The 16,753-nt window shown below is 42.4% G+C and overlaps 1 long non-coding RNA gene across 1 annotated transcript; it reads left to right on the top strand.

The window, feature by feature from the left end:
* The first annotated feature begins 5,260 nt into the window (after window positions 1-5,260).
* LOC122886517 lies at window positions 5,261-16,168 on the top strand. Its single transcript, XR_006380381.1, has 2 exons — window positions 5,261-5,410; window positions 12,216-16,168. It is a non-coding gene; the product is annotated as an uncharacterized LOC122886517 (long non-coding RNA).
* The last annotated feature ends 585 nt before the right edge of the window (window positions 16,169-16,753 follow it).

Below are 16,753 nucleotides of genomic sequence, written 5' to 3'. Positions count from 1 at the left end.
CAGGTTGCACGTATAATCCTCTCAATTTAATAGGTTGTTAAGCTGCACAAGCAATTTACATATGGCTTTTAAATTAGCACAACCACCAGTTTTATTTCGCCTGTAAAAATATAAAAATTAAACAGTGTTTCTGACATGTTGAGGACTGTATAACGGATTTAACATTGTGTTCGTTTCTGCCTTTGGAGTTTGAAGTCACAGTGCTTTATCACAGATACAATTGGGATAAATATTTAGTGCTGCCTGGAAGATGCTCCAGTTCACATTCTGCCTGAAACTCTTCGAGGTTGCGTTTAATATTTATACGTGTGTGTGTATAAATATATATATATATATATATATATATATATATATATATATACAATAATTTTTTTCCTTCAAGGAATACTTTGACATTTTGGAAAATATTTTTATTTGCTTTCGTGCCGAGAGTTTGATAAGAAGATTGATACCACTCATATCTCTCCGTTAAGAGAGATATGAGTGGCTACAGCCAGCAGCTGGTTAGCGTAGCTTAGCATATAGACTGGAGACAGGGGGGAAACAGCTAGCCTGGCTCTGTAATCTGATACATAACCACAACTATTCATTTTTACACTTCAGTTTTTGTACAGATTAAACAAACATGATATAATGAACTTTAGAGGTGCTGGTAGACAGATTTTATTACCTTTGGACTGAGCCAGGCTAGCTGTTTTTTTTTTGTCTTTGTGCTAAGCTAAGCTAAGCGTCTCCTGGCTGTAGATGGGGTGGGGGATTTAAACAAATCTGTGATTCTGGGCTATATGGATCCATTTTGGCCAGTGAGAATGATTGCTAAAGGTTTCATAGATTTGTAAAGACAAGGAGAAAAGAAGTGACAGAACAAGAGCATAGGGCAGAAGAGGAGTGGAGCGGGGAGGAATTAAAACCAGCATTGTATCAAAATGAACGGAAACTAAAAGAATAAATGGACCCAATCGCGCTGCACTTGGCGTTAGAATAGCTGCCCAACCAAAAGCTCATGCCCAAACCCCCGTGTCACTTTTGTCCGTCTCCAAACCCTGCGGATGCTCCGCTTGTATAACAGATGCACATAACCAAAGGATGCGAGGCATGAAAGCAATGGGAAATTCATTACATATTCCTACCCCCCTCCGTTCACCATAATCACCACAATTAGCAGACATCTGCAGTGACTCCAAAGCTGGGAGTGTATTCAGGCAATCAGAGCAGCTTCACCGACAGCACTGACTGCAGCACCCTCTGTGATGGGCCTCATCCTGAAGGGAAGCATTCCATTAGAAACTCAGTGATTAATTGAGATGGAGAATTTGCTCCTGGCATCGAGCAAGAATGAAACCCGACAGGAGGCATCCATGATGGCAGAGTAGTACGCAGGGTTGGTGGAGGTGGTCTGGAATTGGCGGGGACTGTGCCGTACTGTTGATTATGTGAGATAAGGCTCTCACACTGTGGTTCGCAATTAGCTGTATGAGAACAGTCACCAGACAACAGCTATATGAAGATTGTCTGACCCATCAAGTAAACAAAACCTGTGTGTGTCTAATGTTAATCTAGTTACGTTTGGAGGCAAAAAAAGCGATTGGTGGTGATCGCTATTGCTAAAATCCCCTGTTCTCTTTTGGAAGCACCATATCTGGATTCCCAAATTACCCAAAGCATTATAGCCCTGTATGTTGGACATGTGCACATTGCTTTAACTTGTAGATAAATGTAACTCATATGTAATGTTTAACTGCTGAAACTTTAAAGGAATAGTTTGACATTTTGGAAAATATTTTGAATCTCTTTCTTGCTGAAAGCTAGATATGAAAATCGATACCACTCTCATGTCTGTTCGGCAAATGTGAAGCTACAGCCAGCAGCCATTTAGCTTAGCTTCGCATTAAGGCTGGAAATAGGGTGAAACAGCTAGCTCTGTCCAGTTATAATACTTTATATCTAATTTGTTGAATGCGTACAAAAAGTGCAAAAAACTGCATGTTGTGGTTTTATGGAGGGTTATGTGCTGGATTATTTCTAGGCTCCCATAAAACCATGTGTTGTTTTTACACTTCAGTTTTTGTATGGATTAACCAAATTTGCTCAGGTGCTGGTAGGTGGATTAAAGCTAACCGGCTGCTGATTGTAGCTTCATATTTACCGTACAGACATAACTCTGTACTGTCTAACTCTCAACAAGAAAGTGAAGAAGCATATTTCCTAAAATGTCAAAGTATTCCTCTAAAACATTTCTGACTGGATAATTCTCAAAAGTGTTGAGTGGCCTACTGTATGTACTCCATCTGTAGAGGATGACAGCCTGTTAGACAGCTCATTACTGAAGCAGTTGGAGATGTCACTCTTGCTAGGCACAGTATGGCACAGCCATGGTTTTAAGCCTCAGCTTAATACGTTGTCATGGAAATCAACAGTAGCACATCGGACACTTTCCATTTGTGTTGAGTCCAGGGCTGGCTTGTGTCTGGATGACACACACATATGGACATCAGAGTAAATAAGCACATCAGTCTAGCTTACACGGGAATGGCTCGAAAACTCGAACATGCTGCGGTACACTTCATTTACTTATTGTGTGACTTTTGTGGTAAAACTCTTGAAATGTTTATCTGTGACATTCTAAAAGGTAGTGTTTAAAGTAGCACAAGTAGAGAGGAGTCATAAAGTCAGCTAACTGACTCAGTAATATCTGTTTCCCAACCAGATCTAAAGTTTGCTAACATTAGCCACCATAAGCTACTGGTCATACCAGACCAGAAGTAAGGTAGTAGCCATCATGTCTTGAGATTTAAAGGTTAGTAAGTAAAGGACTTTTTTCACCTTCTAATGCAGCTTTAAAGGTGGGGTATGCCATTATAATCCAATACACATCTTTTTGTCAAATTCAGTGAATATCTCCTTATTTTCCTTATTTTATTTAAAAACAACATGATTTGTGAGTCAGGTAACATTAAATAACTTGCCCACGGACATTCAGCTTACTTTCTAGTTTGCCAAAATATGCTGTTGTGATGTTAGCTGTAGTAGCAGGAGAGTTGTGAGTATCGCTGTCTGGAGCTGGTTTGCTGGCTCTGGGAAACCGTCTCGTCCTCTCTGGCTGTTAGCTTCGCAGCAGAAACTGTAGCGACGTTTGCTAACCCACTACTATTGTTCGCTCTATATCATGGTATTGGATTTCTCCAGAATCGCATACCTCACCTTTAATTCTGGACTCATAAATGTTAACAAGCGGTAAAAAAAAAGGAACCTCTGTATTCGAAAAGGTAAGAGGCCCACTGAAGACCAAACACCAGCCATAGGGCTTTTTCACAACCTGGCAACCCAAAAGTAGTTCTTACTGACATAACTGAAAGCGTTAATAAATTATTTATTAACCATGCAAAAGTTACAACTCATACAGCCATTATAAAGGCTGCCTTATCGGAAAGTTGTGCCAAAATCTTTAAACCCAAGAAGAACCATATGACCCTTCAATTAAAAATGAAAATGTGAATTGCACCGAATATGGAATTATAAGGTTTTCACATGATAGCAGTCACACACATAAACTCCCACACGGTTTGATTTGTGAAAGAGCTGTGATTGAAGCTGCAGCTAAATTAAGAGGAAAGAGAGATTAGAAGCTTAAAGGAAATCAAGCCAAGGCTGTTGCTCTCATTTGGATGTCTGAAATTAGACTGAATACTGAATAAATCTAGGTGGTATACTTCTGAGAGCATCATTCCCACCAGTTATGCAAATGAGCCTTCAAAATCACACAATAATCAGATGATGTGCCGCTTTGTTGAGATTTGAGCGTGCTATTTTATCGGTTTAACGGAGACAAGAGCAGAGCGTCTTCCAAAAAAGAGCTAATTCGTGGTCGGCGGCCTCTTGACTGTCGTAAAATTGTAGAGTCACAATGAAATGGGCGTGATCCTCCACTTGGTGCTTCCTTCCTTCCAGTCCAAGGGTCTGGGCCTAATAATGGCCTGTGTGGTGCAGCACAGACAGACCGCCTTTCTGCTGTGTGGAGAAATGTGTTCAATCACCATGGCTACCGGTCAGAGAAGAGCCCCCGCTGTGGTTATTAGGATTTCTCTGTCTGCTCACACACCGGCTCAGTATGCAGGTTAACAACTCACAGTCTGTATTATGGATGTGAATCTGTGTGTGTTCGGGAGGCCTGTAGGTCAAGGGTGATTTACTGTTGTAATTACCCCTCTACAGAAGGCGTGGTGGAGTTTTTAATTCAAAGCATCAACTCTAGAAGGCCTAAAATGGACTGCCCCGGACTCCGCAGCCTCCCAACAGTAGCACTGATGTGAGAAGAGGAACATGAGAAAGCTTTGAGCAGTATTGATTCAGCCGAGTACTCTTGGAGCGAGTACCAGAGGATCTGAAGAGAGAATTATCCATGCACCATTTCCTCCCCTACTCCTCTGTGGAAAATTCTGCAGCTCTAGCTTTCTTGTAGCCTGCATACAGCAGAGACACTCACACACTCACACACACACACACACAGGACCCCATACACAGTCTTACACAGAGACACACACACATGCATGGATAGATACACACATACAGTAAGTCACATGCACACACACACACACACACACACACACACACACAGGTTTGATGTTGCAAAATAATGGTTGTTTGATTTATTTATAGTTGTTCCCTTCCATCTGGTTAGTCCAGTATATTTTATTTTTGTCCAGTTTGAGTCTTAAAATAGAACAAACATAAAAAGAAAAGCTAAAAAGAGAAATATACTGCTGTAATGGTGGAAATTTAAGGGTTTTCTCTATGTCACATCATTTTTTCCTATAGGAAATTGTCATTATGGGGTTATTACAGTGATCCCAGAGCCTATATTAAGCACTCTGAGGTCATTATAAACACTAATAGCTACCACAGACACTCTTGGGTTAACATAAGTGCTCCAATTTGACTGTGAGTCCATATGAAGAGATTACTTGAAGCCATAATCTGTAGTGAATAAATCCACCAATGAAATCTGAATTTCTGAGACACAGGGCATTGTCTGCATATGCCGCTTTGCCCTGAGTATCCTCCTCCTTCACTCCCCACCCGGTTTCTCCTGAATAATGGATAATACACGACAGCCCCCCGCACGCCCCGCCGTCCAATGGCAGACGCGCATTTTATCAAGCTATCTCCTCTGAGCCAATCCCGGTCCTCCCGGTGATCCCTGTAAACCGGATGCCCTCCCTCCTGCCTCTCAAACAGACGTAATCTGTGTGGATCAGAGAGGCAGGCGCTCAGTCGCTGAGGAGTTGGACTCGGATCGAAGTGATGAGAGTGAAAATACCCACTGTGGAAGACTTGAAGAAATCGCATCAGTCCACCTCGGCAGGACAGTGAATCCTGCTGTTTTACACGCAGGAAGTGAAGGAAAAAATTGGTAAGTATGCCATCATGTAAAATGCATAAACTATAACCTAAAAATATGGAGTGCTTTGTTAAAACCAGTAGAATCTGTGCAAACTGATGCCTTAGTAAGAGGGAATTGATGCTTCTTTAATATCATTTATTTGAGGAAAATATGGATATTCTGAATATGCACAGGGAATGAATGTGAAACTGTGACATTATGTGATGGGGTCTGGGTTGGCCCTCAGCACTAATAAGGCGGGTTCTCGTCTCTAAATCCAGCGCATGTGAAACATAACGTGTCTTTCATCGGTCATTTCATAAGGGCATCCGTGTGACTCGAGGAAAAAGGTGGTTTCCGACTGGTGTGTGCAACCTTTTTATGCACACTTAAACTTTTAGCATGCTTTGCGAGACGCATCGATGGTACACAGTGTACAGACAAATGCTGTTTCCGTTGCTTGGAAAGTTTGAACGGTATGTTTAAACAGCCAGTGCAGCCCAAAGGAATCCTGGTAGGAGCCTCCCAAACAATATAACTTTGATTCATTTCACTCAGCAGTCTCCTGTTTCTATTGGGCCTGAAAGTCGGCGAACACTGATAAATGGTGGCTATTATTTTTCATCTGAACAATGCGCACCGGCTTTGTGTGGACCATCTGTCATTGTATCGACATTACCGCGGCCCCCTGCCCCCAAAGAATCCGAGCGAGACACCTGAAGAGCAGAAAAGGAGCGGAGCATTCAGAGCCGCCACCCGTCTCTCACCAAGCCGTGACTCATGGTGTGATCCGTCTGTGTGGATGGGTGCGTAACGTAGCCAGAAAATAAACAGGCACTGGAACAAAACTGGTGCAATTAAAATATATTTATGTTTCGTGAAGAGGTGCAACGCAACATAATACGTGCATGGATGTTTCGTTTTTCAAATGCAGACAGGAACAGGAATAGTGCAAGTAGCCACACTACAGGCATGGCTTTGTGCATCCTGAATTCTCGGAAACCTTCTTTGCGCATCTGACTTCCTCCCGGAATTTGGGCCTCCAGCACATGGCAGAAACAGCCAGACTGCCATTTTCAGGGTGGGCACTCTGAGAGGATGCACACTGACCAAATAATCACACTTTATTAAGAGTTTTGGGGGCAAGATGGCCTAATGTGCCACTCAGTTTTTGACCCTACTAGTTTAATGCAGCTGAGGCAGGCTTTCTTTAAGGAGACTGTTCTTAGTCTCTCAGCGTGCAGTGCCAAGCACTAATATGCCTTAAGGTTAATGAGGCAGTCACCATAAATTCTTCTGCCATTTGGATATAGTAGGTCTAGACGCTTAGTGCAGTACTCTATTTTACTGGCTATGGATTGTACACAGCATGCTTTAATGAAAACGCAAAATACAAAAAAAAAACATTTACCTATTGCTGACAGACATTTAACTGCTTGTGCTTACATTCCTTGTACATAATCCAGTGGAGAAACTTAATCTGTGTCAAGAGTATTGTGAATAAAGAGATGTATAGTGAATGAGCAGTACTGATAGGTGCTGATGTGCTGTGATGTGTGTCCCTCTCAGGGCCGAGTTATATATAATTCACTTTAGCTTTGTTCCTCATGAAGAGAAAAAGCAGCAGCCTGCTGCTCCCTCACAGCAAAGAGCGGCAAATGGCCGAGTGCATATCTCTTGTAGGGCTTTTAATTCAGTTTGGAGTTGCTCTCAGAGAGTTATCACGGCGGGCTGAGAGAAGGGAACAAAGCCACTGTCTTCCTGTTGTTGTTATGTAGGCACAGGGGTGGTTGGATGTTGGCTTATCTTATCTCCTGCTGGAACTATGATCATCATTCCTGTATAGCTAATTATCACATGTGATGAGTTTAATAAGCATCACCCCGCAATTATGTTGAGAGACAACCTGCCATCACAGTGAAGAGGCTCTCAGCCACAGGTCACTGTTTTGCCCTATACTGTTACACATCATCTCTTTCTCAACAGAATTCATAGAATAATTAAAATAAAAATGTTCCTATAGTTTTTGTCAGTCAGTGAAAATGTGATGTTGTTAGCATCAGGGAGTCCTGTCTCACTTCTCCAACCATCACATGACTCCCAGCAGACACAGTTCTTTCCCTGCTGCCATCGAACAACAAATGAGGAGGAAGAAAAATGCTTCCACACGTGCTTCCGCCTCGTTCAATCACTAAAATACAATATGCAAACTTTTTAATTTAACAGGAACCTGTGTCCATATGTGTGTGTTCGTACTTCTCTGTATGTCTAGTGTTGGGTAAATGGAAAGGTTAGGTAATGCACCCTGCCTCAGGCATCGCGGCATACTGCCTATCTAGATGAGTGGACGACCTCTGACCTCTCATCTACCCAAAGGCTCAGGTCTGCTCGGGTCAAGCCAGGTGGCTTTCAAGAGCCTGTTGGCCCTTCAGGATCACATGACACTTGAACTCTTTCCCCTTTAGGATCAAACAAGTTCTTTTGGTTAATTAAGAAACTCTTATGGCTTGTGTGTAGATGTGTGTGTATGTGTGTGTGTGTGTTATCTGTGTTACAGGTAAAGTTATGGATTAGAAAACACAGATAAAGAGGTTCAACTCAGAACATCTGCTGAAATAATTAGATTTTAGCCTGCCTTTATGCTTAATAAAGTCAGACATTTGTCCAAACAGTTTTTACCCTTTATCCAGAAGTTGACACTAAGATTTTGCAACATCCTAGGTATGAGAGATAAAAGATATTCCACTGAGCTGTCAAAGCCAGATTCAGGCCTGCCATTAGACTTCACTCTCAGCTCATTCATGAGATGTTACAGCTGTTGTCTGGCCGCTTTAATCATGAATTATAGTCGCTGTAAGACCAAATCACTGCATTTGCCCCGATATTGTCACAGCTGAGAGAAACAGCCTGTCTCAATTCTGTCACAACATGCTCTCTATTGTATCGCCGTGCAAGAAACTCCCCATGGAAATTTTGGAATCTTTCCCATTGTTTCTAAAGGAAAGGGGGCTTTCATATGGAAGTGGGGAACGCCAGGAAATGACAGGCATTCTTTGTGGACTATTTGAAAATAAACTTGTGGGCTCTTGCTTCCTTCTCGACAGCTAAGCAAAAACTAGAAATGAGAAGAGAGGATTATGGTCTTAACAATCCCTCAATGGCATTTTCACTTTCTTACGTTTCCTGCTGCAATTTGTCCCGAAAGTATATTTTCTTTTTCAGCACACTGGAGACATGCCATCAGAGTTTCAGCTAGAGAGCTTTTGTTAAGGGCTTTTCACTCTTTTCTTGACAGTTTCTTGAATGGGTGCATTCTTATTTTCCTCCTTATTTGTCCTTATTTTGCCTTATCTTTCCCCCTGGCTTTAAACACAACCCCGCTGCTTGAGCGCTGCTTTATGAGGCGTGACAGTGAGGTCTGGTTGCCGAGGCAGCCCGCATGGACTGGAACGTAAAGCTTTACATTCAGGCGGCTGCGGTCGGGCGTAGGGAGGACTTAAACTCACTTCGCCCCTATACAGTACCTTGTATACAGGACCTGCCTTCATTCTGCTGAGCTGGCATGAAAGTGCAGAATTGGAAGGAGGAAAAAAGAAAAAAAAAAGCTTTAGACCTGCCTTACTTAACCTCAGAATTCTTAATTGCACACATACAGTTGCTACCCATTAATAAGGAACAAAGAGGAGCACTGACTGAAAACTGAAAGAAAAGTAAAAACAGGTGGTCACGATTTAAGTTTCTTAAATCATATATAACATTTTTTCTTCAGTGTCAACGAGTCTAACATCTTTTTGAAGTGTAGTTTGGAACCAGGTGTTCATAGTTCTCTGCAGCTTTGTACCACTAACCCCTCCTTCCTTTTGAGATTTAATAACAGGTTTTATTTAACAGGCTCTTCAGTCTTAGCCGTACCTCAGATTAACACTCACACTGTATCCCCCCTCCTCTCTTTCTGTCTCTTCCTCCTCCTCCTCTTGTTGTTTTTCCCACCAGGCCAGTGGTAGTTCCCAGGTATTTGACCAGTGTAGCGTAGCCGGGATCCTGGCTAGTCTGTCCTCTGTGAGACAAAGGCAGCGTGCTTCAAGGAGCGGGATGAAAAGAAACGGGGCTGTGCAGCCACTCCTTTTTACAATGAGAAACCTCCTTAGTTAGGTTGTAGAGCAAATAACCACCCTCTCTCTTCCTTTTTTAAACAAGCACTGAGACTGTGAGAGTGTGTCTCTATCTTTTTGTAGTAAGAAGAGCAGTGCTGTGCATGTTTGTGTTTGCATGGAAAGAGGAATGGGTATCCTTTATGTCCGCATAGAACGTTTTTGGGCTTTCTCTTCCTTACACCTGCTTAGTTTGAGCCGACAGATGGTGCTTCTCTTGTTAAAGATGTTTCCTGTATTAAGGTTTGTTTTTGTTGTGGTTTAAAGTGTCAAAAGAGGGTTATAAATGGAGGGAGAGAAGTATAAAGGAAAGCTTTTAACAATGTAAATTAATCTGGAGCCGTCCAGTTACATCAACTGGGCCAAAAAGATTTTTTTAGGCATGGCGTTTCAGGTCAGTGATAAAATTATTGATTGTAATAGTATTCAAATCCTTTACTTATGTAATAGTGGCAATACTACAATTTCAAATACTTCAGCATTAAACATCGTAAGTAAAAGTATATTAGCAGTAAAAACATTCAAATTTTGAAGTTTTTGTTACATTTAAGTAAGCATTTTATATCCTATATGTGGTTCAGCTGGCAGTGGGTCTACTTATTGAATAAATACATCTATTGTTGGAGAGTTTAACACATGTACTATATTTTATGAGCTTATTATGTGTTTTGCATGTAAGATCTGACAAAGTCAAATATTTTCTGCTGAAATGTTGTATACCAGGATAAAGGACCAGTATAAAGTACCACAAGATGTATATCTTAAATTGTTAGTGCCCAAAAAATCTTGAGTAAAAGTATTTTGTTACTTTCCATCTCTAATTTTATCAAGGATTTTTCAGTTGTGTGGTAGTCATTAACAATATTTTGCCACATTATTACATGTTTACAGATGAGTTGAACTACACACATACACTTGTATGTTCTGTGTCTCTGCTGCATATCTCTGTCTGCTCTATAACCCGCTGGCGCTCAGTCTAGTGTTATCATCTCGGGTGGTAGTCAGGGGGAGGGAGCGGAAGCCGCAGGAGTCTTTTATGGCTCCAGCTCCAGAGACAACCTGTTCTCAGGCACTTCTCTTCTGGCACTTTTTTATGACATCATAAATTCCTCCATTTCCTCTAACCAGCCCTAGGTGGATATAAAGGATATACCTGGCCAGTAATTGTCTGTCTGGCCCTCTCATCTGTCAGTCTCCTTCTACTGCTGGTGACTTCCTCCAGAGCCAGACTCTCAGACTGCCTGAAGATACTCAGATCTCTTAGATCTGGACGGTGGACCAATAAAAACATTGGTCTATTTGATATGTGATAGGGCAAAGAAGGTTTGTCTTAGACGCCTTTTACTGTATCTTTGTTGGTCATTTAGTTCAGTGAGGAGAGTCAGCCTGGCACCCACGTTAGTGGCCTTTCTGCATGCATGTGCACTTTAGACCAACAACAACAGCATACTCTCAGACCTTTGTTGAAGTCTGAGGCTGAAGAGCAGAAAAAAAGGATTAGGGGAAGAAAGAGGAGGTTTTTGGAGGGAAAGGAGAAGCCCTCAGGAACATTCAGCGTTCACATTCATCTGACGCTCGGCTGGGGCTCCTCTGGGAGGCTGGAACAATAGACGCACCAGCACGACAACATTCCTCGGGGTTAAAAAGGTCAAGGGTCACCCAATGACCCCACCCTGCCAATCAGTCTCAAGGCACTAACTCTGTGCCTTTGTTTTTGGTTTATGTCTTCGCACTTGTTGAACAGACTCTGCACCTTGTGTTACATTGTGCCCTTTGCTCCCTAATAGACTAGATTGGCATGGAGGACTTTCACTGTTTTATAATGTTCGTTAAGTCAGTTCTGGCTCGGGTATCGATAGTTTCAATGTACAATGTGGGGGTTGTATCATTTTAAGAGAAATTAGAAAGTTCTGCTACACAGGGGAAGGACATAAATTTGCTAGAAACTGCAAAAACACTATACTTTTTTAAAATTGTGTTTGCAGCCTGTGTCACATATAATATCTCAGCCAGATGTTTGGCAAGCCCAGATCTATATATGCTAGAAAAAGAACCACCACAAAGCAGCCAAACTGTAATTACCCATATTTTGATTTAAATGGCCACTTTATATAATCAACCCACAAGGGTCAAATATTAGGCCGAGTGCACTGAAGGTCCTCAAAGTCATATTTTTCCTCCCTTATGAAAAACCCAGGTTCAGATTTTTTTGTGAACACCACAGCACACTTCAAATAAAGTCTGAAGGCTGCCATTAAAGTGGAACGTATGCATGTGTAGGCATGGAGTGGCGCGTGAGGCCCCTACAGGCAGAATGCAGGTCTGTTAGTCATTACGAGTGAATGTACAGTATACACTGGAGTGGACATGCAGTTACATTAAAGCCTCGCCCACGGCCACATCAGACCACCCCAGAGACACACCACTGGCACTTCCTCCGCCCGCCTCCATCACTCAGCCCTGGGGGAATTGTGTTTTGGGATTTCCGGAGGATGCACTGGACATTAATCGTCTGTTGATTAGGAAACTTTCAAGCGAAAATCAGATTAATTGTGAATTTATATAATAGATTCCCAGAAAAAGTGGTGCTTTTTCCATTGTTTCTGTACAATGTAAAAATCGATCTCCATTACATTTCTTTGCCTCGTGCCTTGTGTTTATATCTGCTTTTGTCTTCTCTCTAGGTGTTCACATTGTGCCTGCTGATGCTGACTTCCATGAAGATCATTTCCATCAGGTATACTGCACATCAGCATTAAAACATCTTCATAAAATCCTTAGTTTCTCTATTACTGAATATTCACCATGTGTCACATTCTTTTGTCCTCTTTCTTGGTGGAGTGGCATCACAGAAAGACGACTATAAACCTCCTGAATTTGATCCTGCACACTAAATCGGCTTACAGTAGAGGAAGGAGACATCGCTCTCTATTAGTCCGCAGTTAGAAATGAAAGCTTATCTGGCTGCAGCTGTGGAGGCGCTCCGAAGATGGGGACGTTTATTGTCAGGAACAAATAGAGGCCTTTTAATTTTGTCTAGCAGCTGACGCCTCTCCCCACCCACTCCTCCAAAAACCGCTTTTGTCAGTAATGTAGAGTGGCCTGCTCATGCTAGAGCAAGCGATCATGAGAGTTTCATAGCAGAAAAAAAATGTGTGCGGTTTGTAGTTGATAGGCTCGGGTTGGAAAGGCCCGGCTGTTTGCCACATGATGTAATTATCTGCTATTTCCCTCCATCAATATAGCGTTTAAATGTGTATATATATACGTGTGTGTGTGTGTGTGTGTGTGTGTGTGTGTGTGATTGATCTCTGGTTTGGACCCCCGGTGTAATGTTGAGACTCTGTGGCCTGCAGCTTGGCCCCCCATTTAAGCTGGGTTAGCTATGATCTCCCCCCTTCTAACCCCAATCCCTCCCCCTTCCATGATCCCTCCCTCCCACACACACACACACACACACACACACACACACACACACACACAGAGTCTCTCAACACAAAAGAAATATTCAGCTGTAGAGAGGGGGGTCCCTTAGAGGGCGCGACATTGAACTGGGGGGGATTAAGAAGAAATGGCTGGCTGACACTGGGGTTGCCATGGCAAAGCCCCCCTTTTCTCCTCTCCCTCGACCCTCTGCCTATTTATCATTTTAGGTCTCATTGTGGGGTGAGGTGTAAGTGTGTGTGTGTGAGACTGTGATGGAGTTGGAAAGATGTAATATGGCTTATGAATTTAGCCTCTTATCTGAGCTGGTCTGCTTCACCCTGAGAGAAAAGAGACTTCTAGTTCACATGCTGCAGTTCAGACAACAGAACAGCAAGTAAAAAAAATGTATTATGCAGGCAGTTTATAGTGTTTTATGTTATTTAGTAAGTGGCTCTAAAAATTGTACTACATTATTTAACTACCTACTGGCTAACATATTTCTTTTTCTATGATCATACAAATTAATTTGTACGTTTTTGCATCTTCACAAAGGAAAGCATGCCGTGAAAGAATACAGAGGCAATAATTCAAAGACCCAGCATACTCACGAGACAAAAACGAAATTGTCTGTTTTATGACCTTCTGAATTATAGCTGCAATAACGTGACGCATTACTCATCCATTGTAGCCAGTGTGTTATCATGCTAGCCTGACGTTGGCCTCCCACAGCAGAGTAATGGATGCAGGTCTAGCCTGCTCAATGACATCAGCACCCTAAGCCGATGAAACGGGGCGATGAATGACCATAGATCAGCGTTAACCATCCTGACGTCAGCCCCCGGTCCGTGCAGCAGCGCAGTGGCACTGTCGGCAGTTGTTCCCCAGCGATGGCCTGCTTCTGACAATGGGAGCTCTCAGCCTGTGGCTTGGCGATGGCTGGGGTATAAAAAGCTTGGCTGCACAGCAGGACATCGCAGCATTGTTCTCTGGAATAGATGTCCATAAGAAACGCTCAAAGATATTTCTCTAATATTGTTCTGAGAAATGTCAAACCATAGAGAGGGGGATTTCAGGATTGAGTTTATTCATTTAAAACATGTATTTTATCTGATTGAAGCGTCAGTTCACCCTAATTACAAAAACATTTCTCACTTAATTCTAGTGTTATCACTCCATCAAATAGTTTTGGTTTCATTTGTCCATTTGTCTTCTTTCACCTCAAAACAATGGAGGTGATTGATTTTTTCCCTGTGTAACTCATAGCATGGAAAAATTACATTTAAAGTCCCTGTGGAAACTGTTTTGTGGATTATTTAGAATAGCTGGGACTTTGTTTCTCTAATGACACGTTGCTGTTGAATGTTTTAAATGTTATTTCTTAATGCTGTGACCACAACTAGTTAACAGCAGAAATCTCAGAGACAGATATGCGAAAACCTGTGCAAAGGAAGCCAAAATTAGCTGCATGGCTAGATACTACAAAAGGAAATTAACTGACCCTCTAAAGACAAAAACACTGTGCAATATCAGCGCTAACAACTTCCTCTTCATTTGTGTTTCAGATGCTGTTACGGCTAATTTTGAGATGGAGATGAAGACAGAGTTCCTCTGATTAATAAGGTGGTGGTAATGCAATAAAGCAGATCCTCTCAGTTTATGTTCCAGCTTAAACGCACCACATGATCATGTATAACATAAACAGAACCATCTTTGCCCTGTGGACAGTTGTCTCATTCTGCCACTGTCCTGTGTCATTATGTCCCTGTGCTGTGCGACCTGCCCTCTGTGGTTTGAGCGACGTCCCCGGTTCTGTGCCTATCCCCCGCTTGTCTGACTTGTCTGTCCTCCTTCCTCTACGCCCTGCTCTTGCCTGTCAGCTCGGCTCACGCTCACAGCCGCTGTCCTGCTTGCCTCGGTGAACATTCAACGCTGTCGGTGAGTTTGGTATGGATCACATAAAAACCATCGACCGTTGACTGTGCCCCGCGGCTCGCTCTGACGACGTCGACCTCAGGAAAGAGCAAAAACGAACCAAAGGGCAAGTGGGCGCATGCAAATCCAGAGACGAAGACACGCGCACAAAAGTGACACTCTGTTTCCACTGTACCCAAAGACCAAAGGTCACAATCAACATTCATTGCTGTCGCTGGGTTGGACTGTGTAGAAAAGCTCACTGAACAATGAGTGCAACTGTGGCCCAGATCTGCCTGACTCGCGTCTCAGCCAATCAGCCGACCGGATGTGAAACACTCTGATTTCTTTATTTATATACTTCTTGTTTTTCACTTCTATTTTCTCCTCTCTTCCTCCCTCCCCGGCGCTAAGAGTCTTCAGGGGAAGAGAGAGAGAGAGAGAGAGATAGAGACACAAATAGACTTCTGGCTGCTTGCTTGTCCTCATCCTCCTCTTTTCTCCTCTAATTGGTGGTTATGTGTGCAGCAAGGGGGAAGGAAGCGGAGTGAATGTGTAATCATTTGGAGTCTCTTCTCCTTTAGATGTTTCATCCCTCTCTTTTTTGTTTGTCTAATTATATACTGAGCTCGGTTAACTCTGTGTTAGCTGTGCTTCTGTGCTGGCAAGAATGAACTAGTGACAGAGAGAGGGAGGACAAGGGGGAAACAAAAAAGGAGGAAAGATTATAGCACCAGCAAAATGATGATCTATTTTTTAGTATATTTTGTATAATATTCCTCCCAGTGTTGCTGCAAATGTGCCTCGATATAAGCAATATTCAAATGAAGAAAGAAGACTGTTTTCACCTATCTGACTGAGCATGTCTCATTATCTGTGTTTGAGTTTCATGAGAGACTGTCTGGTTTCCTTCCTGCTTCTGTGTGTGTGTGTGTGTGTGTGTGTGTGTGCGCGTGCGTGCACGTATGCCATGACAGAGGACCTGTCTGCTGATCTCAGAGTGCAATATGTTATTTTCCTTCTATACTAAAGCAGCATGCTCCCTCATTGGAAAACACAGTCTATAACCTTGTCTTCCTTCAGACAGTCTGGGACCGGCCATGCAGCTGCCATTTCTCATTGCACCCTTCTGAAATAACTCTCTGACACGGTGTCTGTAATTCATGTCATATAAACACACAGCTCGCACAGTTGATATACTTTATATGTAGGAATGTGTTTTATGAAGTGCTGACATTTGCTGCAAGTTTTTTTTATGGCTGATTCATTCATTAATTCAATAAAGTTAAATCGGAATCCATGCATTAGTGTCTGATGTGATCATTTACCGTGTGAATTACACTTATAACTCATATTCAGTGATGTTTGACTCCAGGATGTCCTTCCAACTCCCTCTTTCCATAGTCTCCATCACTTTTTTCTAACAGTATGTACTCCCTGTGTCATTTAGTAACCAAGCCCCATGTCCATGTCCCTCTCTCCAGTCTCTCTGTATTATTCATAGAAAAGCACTCTGTACAGTGGTGCAGAACAGTGGAGGTTATGTAATAGTGGCTGCAAGCGTGGCTCCAGACTGTCGTTTGGGACAGATTCATGCGACAGGAAAAAACCCTAATTTGTTTGTTTGTTCAGCTTTGTTGGTGTTGCCAACAGCTACAGCTGATGGTCACTGGACATGAAGCACGTCCATGATAAAAGTATCATTTTTAGCAGCTCAAAATAAGAAAACTACATTTCAAAGACCCAGAAACCCACCCATGATGAGCCCTGCTGTGCAAATGTTAAGGTGTTAAGAGAAGGAAATAGCGTGGAGATGCATCATCGTGTGATCTAGCACTGAACATTAAGATGTGTGATAACACATTTTCACTTACTAATACCACTG

This window comes from Siniperca chuatsi, linkage group LG13, assembly GCF_020085105.1.
Source record: "Siniperca chuatsi isolate FFG_IHB_CAS linkage group LG13, ASM2008510v1, whole genome shotgun sequence".
NCBI classification, from domain to species: domain Eukaryota; kingdom Metazoa; phylum Chordata; class Actinopteri; order Centrarchiformes; family Sinipercidae; genus Siniperca; species Siniperca chuatsi.
Note: the sequence above shows the minus strand (reverse complement) of the source record. Positions and strands in the feature narration are given on the sequence as shown.